The sequence below is a fragment of the Antechinus flavipes genome, chromosome 3 (genome assembly GCF_016432865.1).
Source record: "Antechinus flavipes isolate AdamAnt ecotype Samford, QLD, Australia chromosome 3, AdamAnt_v2, whole genome shotgun sequence".
NCBI lineage: Eukaryota > Metazoa > Chordata > Mammalia > Dasyuromorphia > Dasyuridae > Antechinus > Antechinus flavipes.
Genome location: NC_067400.1, coordinates 378,329,313 through 378,347,718, shown reverse-complemented (window position 1 = coordinate 378,347,718; position 18,406 = coordinate 378,329,313). Strand labels below are relative to the sequence as shown.

General features: G+C 36.1%; 1 protein-coding gene and 1 pseudogene across 4 annotated transcripts in view; both read right to left on the bottom strand.

Moving 5' to 3' along the window:
- The window catches only part of LYPD6B (LY6/PLAUR domain containing 6B), a 217,819-nt gene that overhangs the window by 132,699 nt on the left and 66,714 nt on the right, over positions 1 to 18,406 (bottom strand). The gene's annotated exons all lie outside the window — the stretch shown is intronic.
- LOC127557253 (dnaJ homolog subfamily A member 1-like) lies at positions 252 to 1,285 on the bottom strand (annotated as a pseudogene).

Genomic DNA, 18,406 nt, shown 5'->3' with positions numbered 1-18,406 from the left:
AATATTGAAAAATTACTCATGTATATGTTCTGCCAATAAAAAGCTATAATAAAAAAAAGAAAAATCAGATCAAAAGGGAAAAAATTTGAGAAAGAAAAAAGCAAACAAAAAAAGTGAAAATACAATGATGTGATCCACATTTTATAGCCATAATCCTCTCTCTGAATGCAGATAGCTTTCTCCATCACGTCTATTGCAACTAAAATTGAATATTACAACTACAGTCCTACTCAAAGAGTTGATAATGTTTTCTAAAAATGACACAATGCTTCAATCAACTGGCTAGCAACTATACACATGAAAAGGTCCTCTATTTTTAGTGTAAAGATAACATTAATCTTCTGATCCAAAACAATAACATTTCCTGCCTCATATCCTCACTCCTGGTCACCTTCCATGGAATGGTTATCTTCTGACCATCTTTCCTAGCCCTGTTAATATGACTATTAAAAATCTTTTTTCTCTTGAATATTCATTTTATTTCCATTGCAGCTTTTATATCTTATCTTTAGGGCTGATTCGATCCCCAAGCCTTTAGCATTTTGATTGAATTTGCTGAATCATTTCAGATTCTATCTGATGAATTCTTAATTGGCATTTAAGTACTTCTATAATTGGGATAGCATTCTACAACTTCTAACCCTAACCCTTCCAACATTTGTCACAAATTACCTTCTTTTGCAGAGCCAGTTTGCTTGTTGGACCACTATACAAACCTAATGTCACAGACAACTGATGTACATTTTTACCATTTTATTCCCTACACATTTTTCCATCTCCTCTAAAAAAAATATCAAAGGTATCCATTGGTAAACCAAAGCCACCCAGAACCACTCTCTTTGATGCTTTGTTCTCTACTTCTGTCTTATATGTCTTTCTCCTTTGCATCAGAAGATCACAAGCTTGAAAAATCAGTTTAAACTTTTCTCTTTCATTTGGATTCTTAACTGGGGGATATTTCAAGGACAGTTTTTTTATATATATTTTTTTTAGTTCTTCCTGGAAGACATTAGATTTTACTCCAAAAAACATACAAGTCATTTCCTTCACAATTTTTTATAGCCCAGGAGAAATGCCTAGTATTGAAATGCCCAGGTCCAGGAGGAGAAGGAAAGGGAAGAGGACCACCTAGGAGCTTGTATTTGGGGGAGCTTGTAGAAGAAAGAGAAAAACAATGGGGATAAGTTTTTGTGCATGGAGCTCACTGCTGTCCTCCACACTTCTTGTCACATTTTCAAGAAAGTTTCCCATGTCTTCTTTATATATATTTACATGTATCTACATATGTTTGTGGATCTCACAACAGATATAGCAAAAGTCAAGAACTTCTCTTTTAAGGATGGATTTCTTAGAAGGATTTCAGGAGAAGATTATAATGGGGATGCAGGTGATATAAAAATTTTTTAAAGTCTCTTTTCATTTTAAATGATGTATGTCATCAACATCTTATCTCAGGTATAGCTCATCTCTCTTGCTTTAAGCTTTCTGTGACTTGATATGAGAATTTATTGGATTCTTTAGACCTTTCCCCAAATTTCTCTATTTATGCCATTTTTGCTTTTCAAAAAACCTTCTGTTACACAGAGTTCCAGTTTGCATTTGAGAGATTTCCTCTGTTTAAATAATTTCAAATGGATATCTGCTTGCCCACAAGACATGCTATTTATCATTCACCCAAATCAAAACAGGCCAAAGATTTAATATTCTATTTCAATCAATTATGAATTAAATTTTCATGGAAGAAGACTCATACTTCCTCAGATCAACTAATATTTATTTCACTCTTGCTAAGTTTAGCGATTTTTATATACTTTCCCTCTGTAGCTGTAGTTTACAATTAAGGAAGAGCTACAGAGAGTCAGGCAAGATTCAAATATAGACAACTGACTGATGATTTTCAAAGAAAGCACACAAAACACATTCACTTCTCTACATAAGTGTTTAAAACATCAGAGTAAGAGTCAACAGGACAAACAACCTCCCTGTGATACATTCTTTTACTAGATGGCTATTGTTGCTCTCATCTCTCATGTCTTAGAATATATCATAATAATGTACCTTTCTCCTGGTACCCTTGGAAACTATGCTTCTATGACTATTAATATGGATCTGAGCCCTTTTCTTTCTGCCATCAAGTTAAATGTGGTGGAACTCAGAACTTCTTCCTGTTACTTCTTGTCGATGATCTAAGTGACAAAGAGGAAAGAGGTAAAGAACAGCATTGTAGCTAGACTCCTGGAGGGCAAATTTATTAACCTTAAGCCAAAGAGAATTAAAAGGTTAATCTACAGGGGAAGAAAAAATTACATAAGGCTTACATAAAATTTACCAATCCAATTCTAAATTATTTCTGCATTATCTCCCATTTGAGATTATCTATATATTAGCTCACCTTCATTCTAATCAAATTGACTCCATTGCTGTTCATAGTAGCCCCTTTAACCCTTAGCTACTCCGGATGATATGAGATTGTCTTCCTAAGGGGTTGCCAAGGATAAAATGTTACCTAAGTGAGAGAATGAATTCATACACAAACACCTTTTCCTGGTACCATGTGATCCTAATGCTTTTATAATCAGATTTTATAACACCTTCCAAAGGAAAAATTACATCACATCCAATACTAATCATTTCACTTCCTGGCTTTCTCACCTATATATGGTTGACATGGGTGTTGATTTAATGTTCATTGTATATGTGCAAGGTTTTTCCAACTGTTATTGATGATCATAGAGTTGTTTCTCTCAATCATGACATTTGACAAGGCTTAAGGTACAGTACTGCTCAAGAAAGTGTTACCTTAAAATTCCACATTTTTGCAAGAGAGAGGGCAAAAGACACATTCTTGGCAGTTTGCAAGAACACTAATATATATCTACTAAATAAGTACTGTTCACTTAAGCTAAATAAGAATAGCATGTCATGTAGTAGATAGAATGCTATACTCAGAAACTGAAAAACTTGAGTTCAAATTTCGCTTCTGATGCAGACTTTTTTGTGAGACCCCAAACTAGTCACTTCTCAGTGACTCAGGCATCTGACAAAGATAGAGAATGTTCAACTCTACATTGGTAAGAGAAAGTTTCTCACTAGGAGGTCCTTATACTGATGAAATAAATCACAGATCAAGGAAAAAGAACAAGAAAAAAAAAAAAGGAATCACTTGTGTAAGACTCATGTTGCTAGGCAATGGCATAAATAAGACAGTAATTTCTTACAGGAAACAGTCCTCCAGCTATACAAATGCATAACAATAATTGGCTTTCCCAAAAGTTAGTCTGACCCTATTGGCCTACCATATCTGATTATTTACTAAATACAAGACACCATAAATTCTTCTCCAGCTCTGATCCTTTCCTCTCATGCATTCCCTGTCTCACATATTTCCTGGTAATTATGATTCAGTACTTTAAAAGTATGCAATTTCATTAGAACAGGTATTTCCATTATAAAAATAATAATAGCAAATATTTTAAGCTTTGCAAAGAACTTGTTACATACATTTATATATGTTATCTCATTTGATTCTCTAGCAATTCTCCGAGTTGGGTGTTATTACCATAACTATCTGACAGAAGAGAATACAGACTGAAAGGAGGTAACTTTCCCAGGTTCACACAGCTTTTTATATCTGAGACAGGATTCAAATTCAGGGCTTCTTAAGGGCACATCCAGAGCTCTATCCACTCTACCACCTAGCTACTTTCAATAATTGAGGGTCACTGCCCTAGTATTGAAAAAACAACTAAAAAAGGTATCATAAAAGAGACCAAAACCTGATTCAAACCACCTATTCATGATAATTTTCTCCTATGGTCTTAAGGGGGACAGTGAAGCCCCCCAACATGATTCTCACTTGCAGCGTCACCTTCTAGCCACAGCAATGGGACTTAACAGGAAGACATAGAGAATTTCTAGGTCAGAAGATCATTATTTACCTCCCTCGAAGCCCATATTCCCTTCTTTCCATATTTTTCAACAGCTGCCTAGAAAAGCCTCAGTTGTACAAGCAGCGGTTTATCTTGCTGACCTTGCAAAACAAGTGACCTTCAGGACCCTTCCCCTCATCACATCTTTACTGCACAGGCAGAGAGATCAAAGACAGGCTCTCTAAGTAACCCAGTCTCTGGGGAAGCCCATTCCAGCCCAGTGATTAGAATTCAAAAGCTTCTTAGTTCCTTAGATCAGGGGAATCAAACTCAAGTTACATGTTTTTTCAAAGTTTATAGCTCTGATCTATTTGCGCCATTACTCCCTAAAATTCTATTTTATTTTTACAAAGGTCTGTTCATGTGATACTCCTCTGAATGATGGGTTAGAGCACAGCTTCAAAATAATATGAGAGCTGCAAGCAAACCCAAGTTCTTTGGTATCCCTAAGGAAAAAAACCTTAATGCTTCTGTTAACAACAATCACAATCTCACCTTCTTTTGTCTATCAAGACTGCACTCTGTCATCAGTGGGAGTGATGATTTCTGTTCTTGCAATGTCTTTTAGCCTTTTCAGATTTCATTTCCAGGTTCCATTTATGAGCCGTACTTTTTGGGGAGGAACAATCAAGAATCCCTTTTTAGCACTGCTTTAGCAAGCTCAGAGATTCAGTGATCCTTACCCTCAAAGGGCGTACAGTCTAGTTAGATGAGATGTGAGAACTATGGTAATATATGGTGATATATAATAATATTGATATATTTTTGATGATATTTAGTCTTACTACTGAGAATCTTCAGAATCAAGGAAATCTAAGTTTCTAATTCTGACACACACTGGTTGTGTAATTCTGTTGACGTCCAAGTCTTCTCTCAAAGGCTGCTGATCTGCATTGACAGAAGGAAATTCCTTGTTGAGGGTCCCTTATACTTATCAAACTACACATCTAAGAAAAAAAATTTAAAAGTCACAGTCTTGAATATGTTCCTGCTAAATTCTGAATACCCAAACCTATCTGTTTTCATAGCACAGAAGGAGAAGAAGTTTGTTGTGAAAATCAAAGAAAATTATATAAAGCAACTAGAAAATCTAAAAGAGTTCAGTACAAGTCTTTTAATATCATTATCATCATCATCATCAAAGAGAGATTCTTAGCTTTTTTGTGCATCTTAAGCTCCTTTAGCAGTTTGGTGAATCCTATGGATTCTCCTCAGATTAAAGTTTTTAAATGCACCAAAAAACAAATCTTTGTAGGACTAAAAGAAAACCAAATGTTAGTGAAAATTAAGGCATACTTTTTCCTAATCCAGATTCCAGACTCCCTGAAACACTCTGTAGGATCCTTGAACCCCAGATTAAGAACCCCTTCCTTAGAAGATAGAATTTAATGAGAGCAGACACTGGTTATAGATATTAAACAATTAAATAGCTATAATGAATGAAGTTTGAGAAAACTCATTTTTATAGAACTTCATTGATTAAAAAGTATTTTCCTATATATTATCCCATTTGAGTCTCAAAACAAGCTACCTTACCTATGATTTATATAATTCAAGTATTATTCCCATTTTACAGAGGCAGAAACTGGGGTTCAGTGGGACTTGCCCATGGTCACACACTGAATAAAGTCTCATTCAAAAGTCAAGTGGGCTCTGCCATGGTCCAGAAGATAATCATAATAGAGACCATTTATGAGAAAGTAAGACAGTGACCACTCAGGGCTCAGTGAGAGCAAATTAGGAATTCAAAAATTCTCACTGAGAGTAGATTAGGAATGTGCCACAAAATAAGAAATCAGTTTTTTGTAACCACCAATAATACATGTCTACATATGATCATGTTGTAATTGACAATAATATATGTGTGTATGTGATGACTGACAGTGTGTGTGTGTGTGAAGATTGACAATAATTCATATGTGTATATAGCAACTGACAGTAATAACTACATACATGGTGATAATCAATAGATATACAGGTGTGTGTACATGGTGACTGACAATAATATATCCACTCACATGGGTACACATATGTAGTCCTTTGGCTTATGATATTGCTGATGTGAGTACTCCTCTATGACTCAGGAAATGATTTTGGGGTGTCTTATTATACTTCTTCCCCTCCAATATATCACTGAACCAGGTAGAATGCCTCTTTGGACTTAGCTAGGCTGGTTTTCCAATCAGGAATACAATTCATCATCCCAAACCTTTAGATCTGCCAGATATTATGTTCTGTGGGCAGTCTTCAAGAAGCCAGGTAGAGTCTCCGCTGTATAATAAGACATCAGAATAGGACTTTAATAGGGGATGTGCATGTACACAAACATACATACACACACACACACACACACACACACACACACACACACACCCAGGAAGAAGATTCTTCAATGATATATAATATCTACAAAGCTTTGTAAACATTAAAGCTCTGTAAGTATCAGCTATCCATTCCCAGGTCCCTTCCTCTTGTACTCTACTCTATATGCAGGTTCAAACAAGCTATGGAGATTCAAGCTCCATTTCTTTACCTATGAAATGGGCTTACTACTGAACTACCTTCACAATAATATTGTGGAAAATGGTTATCCCAAAGGTTTGTGATAACAAAGTATTATCACCAATTACTTTTATGCTTCCTTGCCTTTTCAGAAGGAAATACAAGGTAAAACCATCACTTATACCAGCAGAGCTGAACATAACTGGCACACCCTTATGCTAAAAGCATTTTTTTGAACAGTTTTAACATCTAAGGGCTTATGAACTCCATTATGGAAACCTAACACTTTCATTAAAAAGCTGTTAAGATGAACACTCTCATTCTGGGCCTTTATTTGATTAAAAAAAAGCTTTTCCTATGTCTCCTTAAAGAGATGCTATCTAGCAGTGCAATAACAGATTGATGGTGATGACCTTCTTCATATTCTTCTAACTCCTTTTAAAATGAAATCCAGGCTGTTGCTGCTCATTTCTATGGGCTACGTGCCAAGTAACGTAATGAGGTCTACTTACTATCTTTCAACCTCAAGACCATCATAACTCCACAAGCGAAATGTATGTTGGAATGGTAAGGAGCAAAATCAAAAAAAAAAAAAGATTTTTTTTTCAGCCATATAAGGTTCTTCCAGTTTTCTTTAAGCTGTATTTGTCAGGGAAGTTCTGTCCTGTTTTTGCTGACAAATATGACACCATTTTAATCCAAAAACCAAGAAATCTTTTGAGGACAAACACTTTTTCATCCTTAAAAATTAAAGTGATGACTTGATGTCTTGCTAAATTGCTCATTTCAGTAAAGTTTCCTGATCTAAATTATAAACTGGTCCAGAATCTCTATTATCTTGAAATATTGCTGATTCCATTCTATAGCAAAGATAATTTTCTTTAATAGTGTATTAATGTGAATATACCACTGGATATAGTAGAAACATATATATATATAATTTTTAAAGGAGGGTTTGAGTTAATAATCAAGTATTCTGAAAGGTAGAATAGTTGAAAGCCTTGTTCTCACAGGACCAGGATTTCAACTTTTGGTTCAGTGTTTAAAAGCTATATGACCTTGTTAAAGTAATATAATCACTCTGGGTCTCAGTTTCCATAGCTGCAAAATGAGATGGAAGCAATGTGATAGTGGACAGAGTGCTGTACTTGAAAGTCAGGAAAACCTGCACTCAAATCTTACTTCAGATTATTACTAGCTTTGTGACTTGACCCTGGGGAAGGACCTCTCAGTACCTCAGTTTCCTAATCTATAAAATAAGGAGGTTGGATGGTACTTTCAGTTCTAAATCTTACAGATGTGGAGTCATGGGATTCTTGTGACGTTATGACAAGATAAGTTCTAAGATCTCTTCAAGATTTTTTATCTAAGATTCAACCTGAATGATTCACTGCTATCACTCCCCTCATACTACTACTCCACTACTACCACTTAAGGAAAAGTGATGAAATTCAACTCCCTGCCCATGATTCATTTTTACTTTTCTTTGTATAATGCCAGTATATAGCGATGGGGACTGCACCTGGGATTCTCAAAAATTACCTTCTCCAGTGTAGGTTGGCAAATCAAGAATTTTGGAGAGTTGCCTTTTGCATAGAAAAGTTAAGTATTTGCCTATGGTCTGATGGTCAATAGTTGTTAGAGGTAAGATTTGAATCCAGTTCTTCTTAACTCTGAGGTCAAATCTATAAACTGTACCACTGATCTAAATAGAAATGGATCCCTTCAGGTCACATAAAGATATAGAAAATAAATTAATATTCTCTATGTTGTACTGTATTTGCATTTATTTTGTTGGACATTTCTCATTTGCAGCTGAGTTGGATACCTTTTTACTACAATGGGCTGCCTTTCCATAATATCTAGCCTTCTAAATTTTGCCACAGAACATATTCCTTTTATCTTTGGTTCCACTAAGTCCTATTCTCATGCCTCCTTGTGGCATAGACATCATCCTCAGTTCTTGAAGTCTAGAAGGTAGACATATCCCAACATTTAAGAAAGCCTTTGAATACAATCCTTCTTCTTTTTAAGAACTAATCAAGCTAAATGCAGAAGACTACTTCCATAAAATGGCTAATAGGTGATAAATGCTTTGACTCTAGTAACCCATGAAACAATTTTTAAAAATAGAAAATTACTTTTAGTCCACTGTAGGCCTCTACGGGGATATAATAGAGCAATTGGAAACGAGTAAGACTCTCTTCCTGACATCTTGTCCTGATGAATGAACAGGAGAAATGGAATAATTTGGTACCATGGAGTAGATTTGGTGTTAGAAAGATCTGGGGATCAAACTATATCTCAGACACCACTAACCTGAGAGGCTCTGGTCAAATCACTTAACCCCCAACTAGGTTTTATTGCCTTTATCTGTAAAATGAGAGGACCTCTTACAGAGGACCCTTCCAGATCTCAATTATCCTATACTTTCTATTTATGCCTCCATTTGCCACTGGCTCTAGTGCATCCTTGTGACAAAGAAAATAACTGACTTAAATCAATCTCTACAATAAGGAAATTCAAAAGGCCCCAGAACAGCCTTGGGCATAACAACTGACAATAACTGAAACAATCTGTACTCAAATGAAACATAAATTCTAAAGGTGGGGAGATAACAACAGAATATGCATATACAACATAAAAATAAAATGCAGAAAAAATATATATACAATGTAGTTAAATACAAAATGATTTGAGAGAAAAAAGCATTCATGGTTGGGGGGAATTGGATGATGGTGCTTGAGCCATATCTTCTTCATCTAATTTAATCTAACAAAGCTAAATACAAAGCTTTGTGTATAAGTCATTAATAAAAATTCTAAATGGCATTAGCTTAAACTGAAATCATTTGGTTATTCTATTGGTAACTTTTTTCTTAGATGATATTGAAAATGACCATTCCTTAGGAATATTCAGTGACCACGGCTGGGCCATGCCAATAAAATAAAAATTTTAATGCTACCAAAAGCAATTTATATATTTAATGTTATTCTACTCAAATTACCAAAGAGGTATTTTATAGAGCTAGATAAGACAGTAACAAAATTCATTTGAAGGAATAAAACATCAAAGGCAATAATGAAAAGGTAAGACTGAAGGAGAAATGGCATTTATAAAGCAGCCATTATTTTAAAAAAATCTATTTTGTATTGGTTAAAGGAGAAAGAAAAGCAATTTAATGGACAAGAAAGAATCAGAAATAATGGTGATCAATAACCTAGAGTTCAGTAATCCCTAAAACATAAATTACTTAGAAAAGAATATCCTATTTGATAAGAACTGAATTTAGGCTATTTTAGAACATATTCCACAAAGAAATTCAAAATGCATACTCAACCTGAATATTAAAGATCACCCCATTTAAAAATGAAATAGATCATATACTTTACAAAGCTTCAAGTAGATAGATCAATTCTTCACCAAACAGGATAATAGTAAGAAGAGGGAAAAATAGAATACTTTTATTAAAAGAAATTGAAAAGATTTTGCACAAAGAGAATTATTGCATCTAGAATAAAAAGGGAAGCTGGTCCCTGGGGAGGGAAATCTTTATTTCAAATATCTCTGAGAAGCATTTGGTATCTAAGAAATATAGACAATTAACAGAAATATATAATAGCAAAAACTATTCCTCAATAGACAAGTGACATGAATAAATAGTTTTCAAAAGAGATACTATTTATTATTTATACTATTATCATTACTATTACTATTAATAGTCAGATGAAAGAATACTCCAAATTACTAACAATCGGAAATAAAGATTAAAACAGCCTGATGTTTCACTTCACCCTCAATAAACTGGCAAAATGACAGAAGTTAGGAAGAAGAAATTTTGGAAGAGTGGTAAAAAGACAGGTACATTAATGCATTGCTGTCGGAGCTATGAATTAGTTTAATTATTGTGGAAAGCAACTTGAAATTATGAAAATGTAGTAACTAAAATGTCCATATCATTTCACCAGGGATCCTATTGCAAAGCCAATATTCCAAAAAGGTAATTGACAAAAAGATAAACCCCAGATACACCAAAATATAAGCGATATTTTTCGTGGTAGCAAAGAAATGGGGAAAAGATAAATGTCCTTTCATTGGGAAACAGCTAAACAAATTGTGATATGTTAATATAATGAGCTATTACTGTATTGCAAAAAATAATTACTGACTAGTAATGATTCAACCTTTGCTTGAAGATCTTGAGAGAAGACTCAGGGGAAGATCTGATGAACACATGTAGACATTTCTCATGGAGGAAAGAATTGTCAAAGGAGAACAAACTAGTCTTGTAATGTGAAGGGATAGCTGCAAAAGACATATCAGACTTGTTTTGCTTGACTCCAGAAGAAGAAATAAGGTAGAAGTAGCAGGGTGATTATAGACTCAAGAGGGAAAAAACTTTCTTCCATTTACAGTTGTTATAAAATGAGACATCAAAACAAGTGGTGGGTTCACTTTCCAATGGAATTTTTTTTTTTTTTGGGGGGGGAGGCTGGTGAGGCAATTGGTGTTAAGTGACTTGCCCAGGATCACGCAGCTAAGAAGTGTTAGGTGTCTGAGACCAGATTTGAACTCAGGTCCTTGTGATTTCAGGGCTGGTGCTCTGTCCACTGCACCACCTGTAACTGCCCCTCCAATGGAAATCTTTGAAGACTTTGGGTGACCAGTTGTAGGATGTGGGGAATCTTGGTCAGCTACAGGTTTAACAACATAACTTCACAGAGTTAGTTCCAAGACTGAATTTGGTAATTCTGCATTTGCACATCACTGTGGTAAATACCCTACAACTTACTCAATAAATAGTCCACAGAAAGAACTCTTTAGAAGTGGCTCAAATCAGCTTTCTTTGAAGGCACTCCTGGCATTATTACATGTCAGACACCTAAAAGAAAAAATCCTCTGAGGCTCACGACAAAGCATTTGGAGTTTGCTACTAACATTAGGAAACTCTTCTCCCTCTGCATCTGTCACTAAAGATTAGTCCTCAGAACAATAATCTAGGGCCTGCTCTAGTGTCAAAGGTAAAGTTTAAGCTTTCAACGTTATCCAAAGCTCTAATTTGCAGGCTGCTGACAGCATCATATTAACATAAGGCCAGCATTTATGAGTTCAGTGTTAAGCCTCCCAGCACAATTTCCTCCTTTCAGTTACAATGGGGTGGAGATATAGTTTCCAAACATGAGAGAAAAACTGCACCAGAGGCTTTTCTCTTTTCAGCAATAACTGAATACAACAATATAAACCAACTCAAACCAATTTTTTTCAAAGATTCTAAGCCAAAGTCCAGAATACCCAAATCAAAATGAAATTTCATTTGGCTTTAAGAAGAAATCATTATTTAAAATGACAAGGTTTTCCTCTAAAGAATTCATGAGGCAAGAACATGGGGTGGAAAAAATAATTAGCTGTATGCTTCAATTTTCTCTCCAGACTTAATTTATAAATCACTAATACTAGTCAAGGATCTAAACTCATCTCAGGTATAATCCTCAAAGGCCTTAAACCATTTCCAATTTACTGCTTTTTCGTCTGCTTTATCTGACTGCTTCAGAGAAAGTGATGGAATTATGACTGCCCAGATAGATGGCTCACATCCCTTCTTAAATCCTTCAAGAAAAACAAACAGGAGATTACCACTCCCACAATGGTACAAAAGTATGAACCAAAAAGTTCAGATAGTCCTACTAGATTCTTGATGTAGTCATGACATCTTATACACTATACTATTCCAATAGTAAACAAGTGGATCACTCTACCCAATTGAATTGACTTCAAATATTAGTCTTTTCCCCCTTAGTCCTACATTTTTTTTCATAGTCATAGATCTAAGAAAAACTTACTCATCTACTCATCATAAAGAGATTTCTAAAATAAAGTGATATAATTAAAAGAAAAAATAGAATCACTTAGGAACAGGCTGATGCTTTTGACAGCAAAATAAAAGATTGAAGATTCCATTTCAATTCATTTCATTTCAATCAACCATAGTTCTATGGCTTATAGACAAGATACCATGGCAAGCCCTGTGGTACAATAGCAAAACCAAGAACAGACCTTGCCCTCAAAAATCGTATAATTTGATGGAGCAGGAGAGGAGGATATAATATATACTCACATAAGCAAACATATTACAAGACACTTTGAGAAAAAAGAGAACACCAGCAATTAGGGACATCTGGAAAGGCTTTCTGTTTTTCAGCTTGAGTTGAGTCTAGACAAAAACTAAGGACACAAGAAGTGGGGAACTATTAGGAGAGCACATTGCAGATATGGGAGATAATGTACACAAAGGGAAAGTAGATACTGAGTTCGTTGGACAGCAAGTAAGCCAATGTGTCCGGAAAATATGATATGAAATAACCCTGGATATAGTGAAGAACTTAAAATGCTGACCTGAGGAGGTTGCTTTTTTTATTTTAGACGCAATAGGGAGCCACTGAAGATGCATGAGCAAGATAGTGACATGGCCAGATATCAATGCTTTTGGGAAGATAATTTTGATAGTTGCATGGAGGCTGGGTAGGAGAAGGAATTGATGGAATTAGAAAGACCAAGGCTATTATAATTTTAATAATAGCTCACATTCATATAGCACTTAATATGTTTTACAGTTATTACCTATGTCCCAATAACCCTGGGACATAAGTGCTATTATTATCCCCATTTTACAGTTAAGCAAACTGAGGCAGACAAAAGTTCACTTGGTTGGGGTCACACAATTAGCAAGTGCTTGAAGGCAGATCTAAATTCAGGACTGGGAGTAATAGATTTAAGAGCTGAGGGAGAAGGAAAGAGAGACAGATAAGAAGCTGTAATCAGGAGGAGGAAGTTCAGGATCATGAAGATAAAACAGTTATTTATGATGAGGAGATAACCATACGTGAAAATGACTCCACATAGAATAAAAGTATATTTCATTGGGAGTTGAGGTTGATGAGCTAGAAAATGAAGGTATTTAAAGGGACATCAATGTTTATATTGAAGACCTCAAGTATGATTGCAGGTGCTGGAATGGAGAAGCCTTTGATCTAGGTACTGAATTCTTCAAAAAAGAAACATAAATTATATTTTTAAAAAAAAAAAGGAACAGTAGCAAGTAATTGTAAGAAAGATCCCTATATAAGAGAGGGATTCTTAATCTCTTGTGTCATAGATCCCTTTGACAGTCTAGTAACGCCTATAAAACCTTTCTAAGAATTACTGTTTTTAATTCAGTGAAAATAATTTTTCCCCAATAAATTGAGAAAACATTTTTACAGTCAAAGGTTCTGATAAAGGCCTCATTTCCAAAATATATAGAGAATTAACTCTATAAGAAATCAAGTCATTCTTCAATTGATAAATGGTCAAAGGATATGAACAGACAATTCTCAGACGAAGAAATTGAAACTATTTATAGCCATATGAAAAGATGCTCCAAGTCATTATTAATCAGAGAAATGCAAATTAAGACAACTCTGAGATACCACTACACACCTGTCAGATTGGCTAGAATGATGGGGAAAGGTAATGCAGAATGTTGGAGGGGATGTGGGAAAACAGGGACACTGATACATTGTTGGTGGAATTGTGAACACATCCAGCCATTCTGGAGAGCAATTTGGAACTATACTCAAAAAGCTATCAAACTGTGCATACCCTTTGATCCAGCATTGTTACTACTGGGCTTATACTCCAAAGAGATACTAAAGAAGGGAAAGAGACCTGTATGTGCCAAAATGTTTGTGGCAGCCCTGTTTGTAGTGGCTAGAAGCTGGAAAATGAATGGATGCCCATCAATGGCTGGGTAAATTGTGGTATATGAATGTTATGGAATATTTTTGTTCTGTAAGAAATGACCAGCAGGATGATTTCAGAAAGGCCTGGAGAGACTTACACGAACTAATGTTGAGTAAAACTAGCAGGGCCAGAAGATCATTATATACCTCAACAACGATACTGTATGAGGATGTATTCTGATGGAAGTAGATTTCTTTGACAAAGAGATCTAACTCAGTTTCAATTGATCAAGAATGGACAGAAGCAGCTACATCCAAAGAAAGAACACTGGGAAATGAATGCCAACTGTTTGCATTTTTATTTTTCTTCCCAGGTTATTTTTACCTTCTGAATCCAATTCTTCCTGTGCAACTAGAGAACTGTTTGGTTCTGCACACATATATTTTATCTAGAATATACTGTGACATATTTAACATGTATAGGACTGCTTGCTATCTGGGGGAGGGGATGAAGGGTAGGAGGGAAAAAGTTGGAACAGAAGTGAATGCAAGGGATAATGTTATAAAAAAAAAAATTACCCAGGCATGGGTTCTATCAATAAAAAGTTATAATAAAAAAAAGAAGAAAATAATCTTTTCCCATCCAAGTTCACAGACTTCCTGAAGGTAGAGTAATAAAGACAGATGGAATAAATCACAAAGGAGGAGGAATTGAGAAATGATCATATCAGAGAAAATTTTTATAGGAGATAGTGATGATTAAGGACTATAACTAATCCTCTTCCTGACTCAATATGTCTGATGTGGTAAGAGAAAGTATAACCACAGAGCAAGGTTTGGGAACTCTTAAAAGGAAAAAGAATCAAAGTCAAAAGGAAGAGGAACTCCTTTTTGGAAGAGAAGATGGCTGCCATCTAAAACTCAAGGGGATCAGAAAAAAATTCCCAGGTTAGAGAAATGTAAAATTATATAAGGGATGTAGAAAACCTTGTGTTGAATAGATTTAAGTGTTCTCAATAAAAGTAAAATGTGGTGTCCTCATCTAATGAAGGTGGACTTTTGGGGGACATGGATTTTTAGGGGGTAGGGTACAAAAGGTCTGGAACTGAAGTTGTGGGTGTATTATTAAGAAATTAATAATAGACTTTCTAAGAATCAATAAGCAGGACTTCCTGTTAAGATGGCGGAGAGGAGGCACACAGCTGTGTAAGCTCCGCGCTTTCTCTCACTATCCATTTCATTACAAGCCTCTGAATTAATGCTTGACTGAAAAAAAAACCCACATATAGTTACCAAGAGAAGCCATCCTTGAGATTCGCCAAGAAAGGTCTGTCTTTACTGGAGGGCTGGGACGGTTTTAGATCAGGCGCAGGCGGCGGGCAGCGGCAGTGAGAGCACGGGAGCAGACTGGAGAGGGGGTGGGGAGTGATTGCAGCCGTCTCTGCGGGGAGAGCTTTGCTACAGGTTTGGATACTTTGCTCCAGCAGCAAGTCAGCAGCCCAGCAGAGAAGCTAAAAACACCGGGGCTGAAGAATAAAACCCCAAACAGCTGGAGTCTCTCGGGACCTGGCTGTCGCCCCCTTTCCTCCCCCACAGTGACTCAGCACGCTCTGGGATCTCAGAGCGCAGGCACAGCACAGTCCTGCTAGTGCCTCACTGCTGCCCCCCGCAGTCTGTAGAGGAAGCTCGGTAACACACCCAGCCCCTCCCTCAAAGAAAGACTCCAGTATTTTCTGTTTTTCTTTGCTAGTTTGTCTTTGATTATTAGACAGAATGAGCAAGAAACTGAAGAGGACTTTAACCCTTGACAACTTCTATACAGATAGAGAGCAGACTCTAAATCCTGAGGAGACTAAAAACAGACAGTCCCCAGGTGAATCCCCAAAGGAGGAGATCATCTGTTCCTCAGCACAGATGAACCTCATAGAAGTAATTAAAAAGGCTCTCACAAGGGAGCTAGAAGAAAAATGGGAAAAGGAGAGGGAGGCTTGGCAAAAGGAGAGGGAAGCTTGGCAAAAGGAGAGGGAGGCTTGGCAAAAGAGCCTGGAGAAGTCAGTTAAAGAGAGAGTGGATAAAGAAGTAAAATCCTTGAAAAATAGGATTGGAGAACTGGAAAACAAAATTGGCGAAATGGAAAAAAATTCCACAGAACAAAAGAACTCAATGGGACAATTAGAAAAAGACTTTAAAAAAGTGAGTGAAGAAAATACTTCACTGAAAATCAGAATTGAACAATTGGAATTGAATGACTCGAGGAGACAAGAAGAATCAGTCAAGCAAATCCAAAAAAATCAAACAATGGAAAAGAATGTGAAATACCTTCTGGGGAAGACAACAGACCTGGAAAACAGATCCAGGAGAGACAATCTGAGTGTCATTGGACTTCCAGAAAAGCATGATGAAAAAAAGAGCCTGGACACTATTTTCCAGGAAATTATCAAAGAGAACTGCCCAGAAGTCATAGGAACAGAGGAAAAAATAAACATTGAAAGGATTCATCGATCACCCACTGAAAGGGATCCTAAAATCAAAACACCAAGGAATATAGTGGCCAAATGCCAGAACCCTCAGACGAAGGAAAAAATATTGCAAGTGGCTAGAAAAACCCAATTCAAGTATCAAGGAGCCACAATAAGGATCACCCAGGATCTGGCAGCATCCACATTAAAAGATCGAAGGGCCTGGAATATGATATTCCGAAAGGCTAAGGAACTTGGTATGCAACCAAAAATAACTTACCCAGCGAGAATGAGCATCTTTTTCCAGGGAAGAAGATGGACATTCAACGAAGTAAGCGAATTTCATCTATTTCTGATGAAAAAGCCAGAACTTAACAAAAAGTTTGATCTACAAATATAGAACTCAAGAGAAATCTAAAAAGGTAAAGATTAATCTTGGGAACTATATTTCGACTATATAGATGTAAAAAGAATACATGTATACCTTGTTCTAGATATTGATGTGGAAAGGACATTGTACCAGAAAAAGGGTAAAGTGGGGGTAGTACATCTCATGAAGAGGCATAGGAAACCTCTTATATCTGAGAGAAAGAATGGAGGGGGATGAATATAGTGGGTATCTTACTGCCTTCAGAATTGGCTTTAAGTGAAAAATCTTAAGACATATTCAATCTATGGTGAAACTTCTCCCATCTCATTGAAAAGTGAGAAGGGAAAAGTGGAAAGGGAAGGAATAAGCTAAGCGGAAGGGAATACGGAAACTGGGAGGGAAAGGGGTAAGATAGGGGGAGGAACTCTAAGGCGGGGGGAGGGATACTAAAAAGGGAGAGCTGTGAGAAGCAAGTGGTGCTCACAAGCTTAATACTGGGAAGGGGGGAAAGGGGAAAGAAGGGAGAAAAGCATAAACAGGGGTTAACAAGATGGCAAGTAATACAGAATTGGTCATTCTAACCATAAATGTGAATGGGGTAAACTCCCCCATAAAGAGGAAGCGGTTAGCAGAATGGATTAAAAGCCAGAATCCTACAATATGTTGTTTACAGGAAACATACCTGAAGCGGGGAGATACATGCAGATTAAAGGTAAAAGGTTGGAGCAAAATCTACTATGCTTCAGGTGAAGTCAAAAAAGCAGGGGTAGCCATCCTGATCTCAGATCAAGCTAAAGCAAAAACTGATCTAATTAAAAGAGATAAGGAAGGGCACTATATCTTGCTAAAGGGTAGCATGGATAATGAAGCACTATCTATATTAAACATATATGCACCAAGTGGTGTAGCATCTAAATTCTTAAAAGAGAAATTAAGAGAGCTGCAAGAAGAAATAGACAGTAAAACTATAATAGTGGGAGATCTTAACCTTGCACTCTCAGAATTAGATAAATCAAACCACAAAATAAATAAGAAAGAAGTCAAAGAGGTAAATAGAATACTAGAAAAGTTAGATATGATAGATCTCTGGAGAAAATGTAATGGAGACAGAAAGGAATACACTTTCTTTTCAGCAGTTCATGGAACCTATACAAAAATTGACCATATATTAGGACATAAAAACCTCAAACTCAAATGCAGTAAGGCAGAAATAGTAAATGCATCCTTTTCAGACCACGATGCAATGAAAATTACATTCAACAAAAAACCAGGGGGAAGTAGACCAAAAAATAATTGGAAACTAAATAATCTCATACTAAAGAATGATTGGGTGAAACAGCAAATCATAGACATAATTAATAACTTCACCCAAGAAAACGATAATAATGAGACATCATACCAAAATGTATGGGATGCAGCCAAAGCGGT